We start from the raw sequence: 6,951 nt of genomic DNA on the forward strand, positions 1-6,951 counted from the left end.
GAGTAACTAAAGGTAGGGTTTGAGGACATGAACTAATTGCCCTAGTTTGTTTTGATCAAGGAGACAACGACAGTTGTAAATTTAGTCTTCTCTTTTTGCTATTCCATTGACAATGATCTCTCCACACTTGAGGAACTCAGGATATATAAGGAACATTTACAGAAACAACTGGATTGATTCAATATTTATTCCTTTTAGCTGGCATACACATATCTTTATGCACTAATACATGGATTATATATATATATATATATATATATATATATTATATCGCCAACTATTTTTAATTTAAGCGGTTGGATAGACGACTATTTAGATTATAAAAGAGAATAATTAAGGGTAGGTTGGAGGGCATGAACTAATTGCCCTAGTTTGTTTTGGTCAAGGATACTATAACATTTGTGCACGTAGTCTTCTCTTTTGCTATGCCATTGACAAAGATCTCTCTGCACTTGTGGAACACTTGATCCATATTCAATTCATCACCAAAATGGCTGACAAGTAAAGGATCAAAAAAGCTCTCATGCACTGTGTCACATTGTATTCATCAGAAGAATCCATATGAATTTCTGAAGTTATCAAGACATCAATGGTGAAAGATTCCTCCTTTTCAACTATATACTTCACTTCTTCAGGAGATGGGTGGTATATAGGAATATTGAATGCAACCACTTTCTCTTCTTCTATTGATCCCCGTATTCATTATTTTACTTATGAATATCAATAACAGCAACAACAACAATATATCCAGTATAATCCAACAAGTGAAAATAAGAAAGGGTAATATGAACATAGACTTTATTCCTACATTGTGCAGGTAGAGAGGTTGTTTCCGATAGGCATAAAAATAATATATTGATAATTTAAGAAGAATTAATCCAAATAGCCATTCACCCAACCACTTAAATTAAAATAGCAAGTGAAGGTATATTATATGCGTAATGTGTGTATTATATATGTATGATTGTGTATAATTAATATAACCTATGTATTTGGCTAGACAAAGTAAAAAATGAATATGACCGGCTATTTATGTAAAGTTCCCTTGATTTAATGCTAATTTAGGTTTCAATTGTTTTTCTTAAATTTAAGATGTGTGAATTTAAATTCATATCTTCATTGTAAAAATTATATGCTTTATTAAGATACTTTAAAAGCTAGCGGCAATAGAATTAGTGTTGGTGGTGGGAGATGGTGGTGGTCTTCTATATAGGTGTAACGACCTGGCCGGTCGTTTTTAGTATTACAATCCTGTTCCCTCGTTTACTGCCCAATTTAAGCTTTACAGTTATTTTATGACTTATCGGGTTAGTTGGTTTGGGTTCGGAAGGATTTCGGAGTGAAATGAAACACTTAGTCTCATAATTGAAAACTTATGTTGGAAAAGTTGATCGGATGTTGACATATACGTAAACGACCTCGGATTTGAATTGTGATGATTTCAATAACTCCGTATGGTGATTTTGGACTTAGGAACGTGTCCGAAAAATTATTTGGAGGTCCGTAGTGGAATTAGGCTTGAAATGGTAAAAATTAAATTTTTGGGAAGTTTGACTGGGGGGTTGACTTTTTCATATCGTGGTCGGAATCCAATTATGGAAATTGGAATATCTCCGTTATGTTATTTATGACTTGTGTGCAAACTTTGAGGTCAATCGGACTTGATTTGATAGGTTTTGGCTTCGGATGTAGAAATTAAAATTTATTAGTTTCATTAGTCTTGAATCTATGTGTGATTCATGTTTTTAGTGTTGTTTGATATGATTTGAAAACTCAACTAAGTTCGTATGATATTTTAGGACTTGTTGGTATATTTGGTTGAGGTCCCGGGGGCCTCGGGTGAGTTTCGGATGATTAACGGATAGTTTTTTTTGAATTTGGAAGACTGCAGAAGCTGAAGCCTTCTGGTGCAATCACACCTGCGGAACATTGGTCGTAGGTGCGAGCTGGCATGCGCAGAAGTGGAGAGCGCAGATGCGGAAGGAATTTCACAGGTGCGAGTTCGCAACTGCGCGTGGAGGATCGCAGAAGCAGCATTTGGCTTGGGAGCCGCTAGTCCGCAGAAGTGGATGCTTTCGCGCAGATGCGCACCCACAAAAGCGCGATTTTGACTACAGAAGTGGTGCCGCAAAAGCGGCTAAGTGCCTGCAGAAGCGAAAATCTTGGTCAGAATGTTAAAAACAGAGGAGTCGAGATTTTTGTCATTTCTAACATTTCCAACACGGGTTGAGGCGATTTTTGAGCGAAAAATCACGGGAAATCTTGAGGTAAGTCACTTGTGATTATTTCTACTCCATAATATTGAATTATTATCGAATAATCCGACTAGATTACATGTTTTTGAGAGGTAAATCAGGGATTTGAACTTAGGAATTTGAAAATAAGATTTGAAGATTTGGAGGTCGAGTTGAAGTCGGATTTTGGTACAATTGGTATGTTTAGGCTAGTGGTTGAATGGGCTTTCGGATTTTGTAACTTTTGTCGGGTTCCGAGACGTGGGCCCCATGGGAAATTTTTGAGCTAAATTTCGGATTTTGTTGAAAAATTAGCATTTTCTTATGGAATTAATTACAATAAATTTTATTGACTGAATCGAATTATTTGTGGCTAGATGCGAGGCGTTTGGAGGCCAATTCACAAGGCAAAGGCATAGCGAAATAAAGAATTATACGGTTTGAGTTAGGTAACAGTTCTAAATTTGGTCTTGAGGGTATGAATCTCCTGTTTATGTGTTATGTGATTGGTTTTGAGGTGACGCATATGCTAGGTGACGGGCGTGTGGGCGTGCACCATAGGAATTGTGACTTGGTCAAATTTCATGGAACTGTGTAGTTGAATAATCTGTTGATATCCGTACATTCTGTACGTGTTTGAGAAAATTGAGTTGAGACTCGTATTAAAAATCATGCTTAGACATATGTTGTTATTATTTGTACCCACTGGGGTCATTTCTGTGGTTGAATTATATGTTCAAATTGTAATTTCACACTCAGTCATATTCATTCATTTCATATCATATCTCAGTCTCTGTTGCTATTTATTGATACATCATATTATTATTTTTGGGCTGATTTTCATGACATCTTGAGCCCGAGAGACTGGAGAGGTTGATGACTGAGTGAGGTCGAGGGCCTAATTGTGAAAATATTTATGGAATCGAGCTGCGCGCCGCAGCATGTTTCATTATTATTTGCGATGATTGGCTTGATATAGCGCTTGGGCTGAAGGAGTCCCTCCGGAATCTATACACACCCCCAATGAGCGCAGGTACCAACTGAGTGTGAGTGTCTAGTGATGAGTTCTGAGTGATTCAGAGGAATGAGTGACTGTGAAGAACGAGTGATTGTGAGGAAAGAATGACTGTGAGGTTGGAGTGAATTGGGGGATTGATTGACTATTACTTTGAGAGGGTACATTGATTTCATTATTGCTGCATTTCATGTCACGACCGAAAATCCATTAAAGGTCATGATGGCGTCGGACACCGCTGCCAGGCAAGCCAAAAATAAATACTTAATTTAGTTCTCATTTTAATATTTTTGAAGTCATATTTTCCTTTAATTAAATAGCAAAAGATGGAATTCACAGTATAAATAATAATATTCTTAACAATTTCAATATGGAACAACCCATAATCACCCTAAAACCCGGTGTCACAAGTGCATGAGTATCAACTAGGAATGTAATATAAAATACAACATCTGTCCGGAATACAAATTTGGACAGAAAAAATATAAATACTCTAAAGGAGACTTTGCCGGCTGCGGGTCGTAATATGGAATTCAGCTCATGTAAGTCCCTGCATGCATACATGCCTCTGCTCTCACAAGGCCACTAGTCGCATATGTACCTGCACAAAATATGTGCAGCAAGTGTAGTATGAGTACGTAATCAACGTGTACCCAGTAAGTATCTAGCCTAACCTCGGAGGAGTAGTGACGAGGGGTCGATATCGACACTCACTAGTAGTCCAATAACATCAGGTACAGTAAAGAGGTACGTAAATACGAGGCAGAGTAAATAAATGAGATAAAGCACGTGGTACAAATCCCCCTCTTTACGAGGAACTCAAGCTCTCCATTAAAAATTCCCTCCTTAACCGGAGCATATATATAGATATTGTGGATCTCATCAGATAGATTGTCATCACTCAAATCGGAAAAACTCACACATACACTGGCTTCTTGCCAAATATTACGTACGATTCTATTAGGATATGATTTAGGAAATGCCGAGGCGAACGGCCCGCTTCCATGAGAGTGTGGTACATAAATCCTGCCGAGGAGATCGGCCCGATCCCACAAGAGTTAAATACATAATCCTGCCGAGGCGAACATCCCGATCACATAAGAGTGAAATACATAATCCCGTCGAGGCGAACGGCCCGATCCCATTAGAATAAGAAGCTTTGATGGGTCCTTGACCCCACTCACGAATAAACGTGTGAGTTGTAATTTCTTTAACGAAAACCTTTCAATGAAGTGTATATATATGACGGAAACATGATGTAAGGGGAGTAAAGTAGTATATATATATATATATATATATATATATATATCACGGAAACATGCCGTAAGAGGAGTAAAGTTATTTGGTGACTATTCATGAACTTCCTGAAGTCTCTACAATAGCAAGTCTAGTCTCAAGTAGAAATGTAACATAGGGGAATTTAATAGGCGACAAAATGCTCAAATAGTGCAGCTACATCATGATGTGAACCTAAGCCTACCCGAACAATAACATGAATGTAGCTACGTACGGGCTCTCGTCACCTTGCGCGTACGTATCCCCCACAACAAGTATCACAGATCAACATAAAACACCTAAGGGTATTTCCCCCCCCCCTCATAGAGTTAGACAGGAGACTTATTTCATCTCAAAGCTTACTTTCCGGTCCAAAATTGTGCTTTGAATTGTCAACTCGGTGCCAAACAATCGAAGCTAGTCAAATGTTATATAAAATAGTCAATACATGCGCAAGAGTTCACATCTTAGCTATTAAAGTGATTTTTCCAACCCAAATTGAAGAATTCCTAACATTCACCACCGGGTCCACGTGCCCGGATTCCGGAAATATTCGAAGATAACCACTACCCATAACATCGTGAACTCAAATATATGATTTGTTCTGAATTACATACCCTAATTCGTGGTCAAAATCCAAAAATACCAATTCTAGGTTTTCTACCAAAAACCCTATAATATTTCCCAAATTTTCATGCTCAAATTCATGCATAAACCATATATTTAACTCACAATATGTGGGGATCACTTACCTCTTGAAGGATGACAAAATGGCACTCCAATATTGCCCCCAAGGTCGGCTCCAACGAGAGAAAAGAGGTGAAATGAGCCAAAACCCGATTTGGCCAACTTATGTATTCTGCCCAGGCGACCTCCGAACTTGCGCTCATTGGACCACTTCTGCCGTTTCGTAGGTGCGGCAAAATGTTCCGCTTCTGGGGAAGTCCCCCAGCTGCCCAACCCGCTTCTGCGCTAAATTCCCCACAGGTGCGCATCCGCTTCTGCGGCAAATCGTCCGCACCTGCGGACTGCCAATCCCCCACTCCCTTTTCGCTTTTGCGACTTCCTGGCCGCTTTTGCGACTCTGCACCTGCGGCCAAAACCTCGCAGGTGCGGTTACACCAGATGACATCAGCTCCAGCATTCCTCCAAGCCCAAACTCGATCCGTTTACTACCCGGAATCTACCTGACGCCCTCGCGACCTCAACCAATTATACTATCACGTCTTAAAACGAAATATGAACTTAGTCGAGCCTTCAACTCATATCAAACAGCACTAAAAACACGAATCACCCTTCAATTCAAAGTTAATGAACTTTGAAACTTCAAACTTCTACAATCGATACCAAAACCTATCAAATCACGTCCGATTGACCTCAAAGTTTGCACACAAGTCATAATTGACATTACGGACCTATTCCCACTTCCAAAATCAGAATCTGATCCCGATATTATAAAGTCCAATCCCGATCAAACTGAATGGTAAGAATTCGATATACATTGACCGAAATGAACCCTAAATGACCTACGGACCTCCAAATCCTCTTCCGGACGCTCTCCCAATAGCAGAATCACCATACGGAGATATTTCCAGGCTCGTAATCCCAAACGAACATCGATAACATTGAAATACACCTCAACCCAATTTTATAAAATTCTGCCAAATGCCAACTTTCCACCATTGGCGCCTAAATGCTCCTGGGTCATCCAAAATCGGATCTGGACATACGCCCAAGTACAAAATCATCATACGAATCTGTTGGAACCTTCAAATCCCGATTCTAAGGTCGTTTACTCAAAAAATCACACTTTAGTCAATTCCTCCAACTTAAGGCTTTCGAAATTAGAATTTTCTTTCCAAATCAACTCTGAACTTTCCGAAATTAAATTCCGACCCCGCGTACAAGTCATTATACCCGAAGAGAAGCTACTGAAAGTCTCAAACTGCCGAACGGCACGCTAAATCTCATAAACGACCGGTAGGGTCGTTACATTCTCTCCCACTTAAACATGCGTTCGTCCTCGAACATGCTAAGAACTGCTTTGAAGTTGTCCAAAATCACTGGTCAACAACCCAATTGGGCACATTAGCTCGAGTCAATCTGAAGACTCTACCTTTTATTTAGTCAAATAAGCCTTGGTGCTAAATTCCAACATCCGAGACTCTCCACCCGGCATGTTTGCAACATACGAACACCGTATCAATCACTACACACTGCACCAAACACGATTGTATACCCTTACTGAATTCTTACCATGCACCGCGTAACTCATTTGCCCAAGGCAATCTTTCCAAAGCACAACAGCTAAAATTTGCATTGACCGAAGCCTATAGTGTACCTTATGACCAATTAAGCTTTGCTTTCACTCTCGCAATACTGCCACGACAGAGAAGATGTGTAAAACTCATAACCACCTGCCAAATC

The sequence above is a fragment of the Nicotiana tomentosiformis genome, chromosome 5, assembly GCF_000390325.3.
Source record: "Nicotiana tomentosiformis chromosome 5, ASM39032v3, whole genome shotgun sequence".
In the NCBI taxonomy this organism is placed as follows: domain Eukaryota; kingdom Viridiplantae; phylum Streptophyta; class Magnoliopsida; order Solanales; family Solanaceae; genus Nicotiana; species Nicotiana tomentosiformis.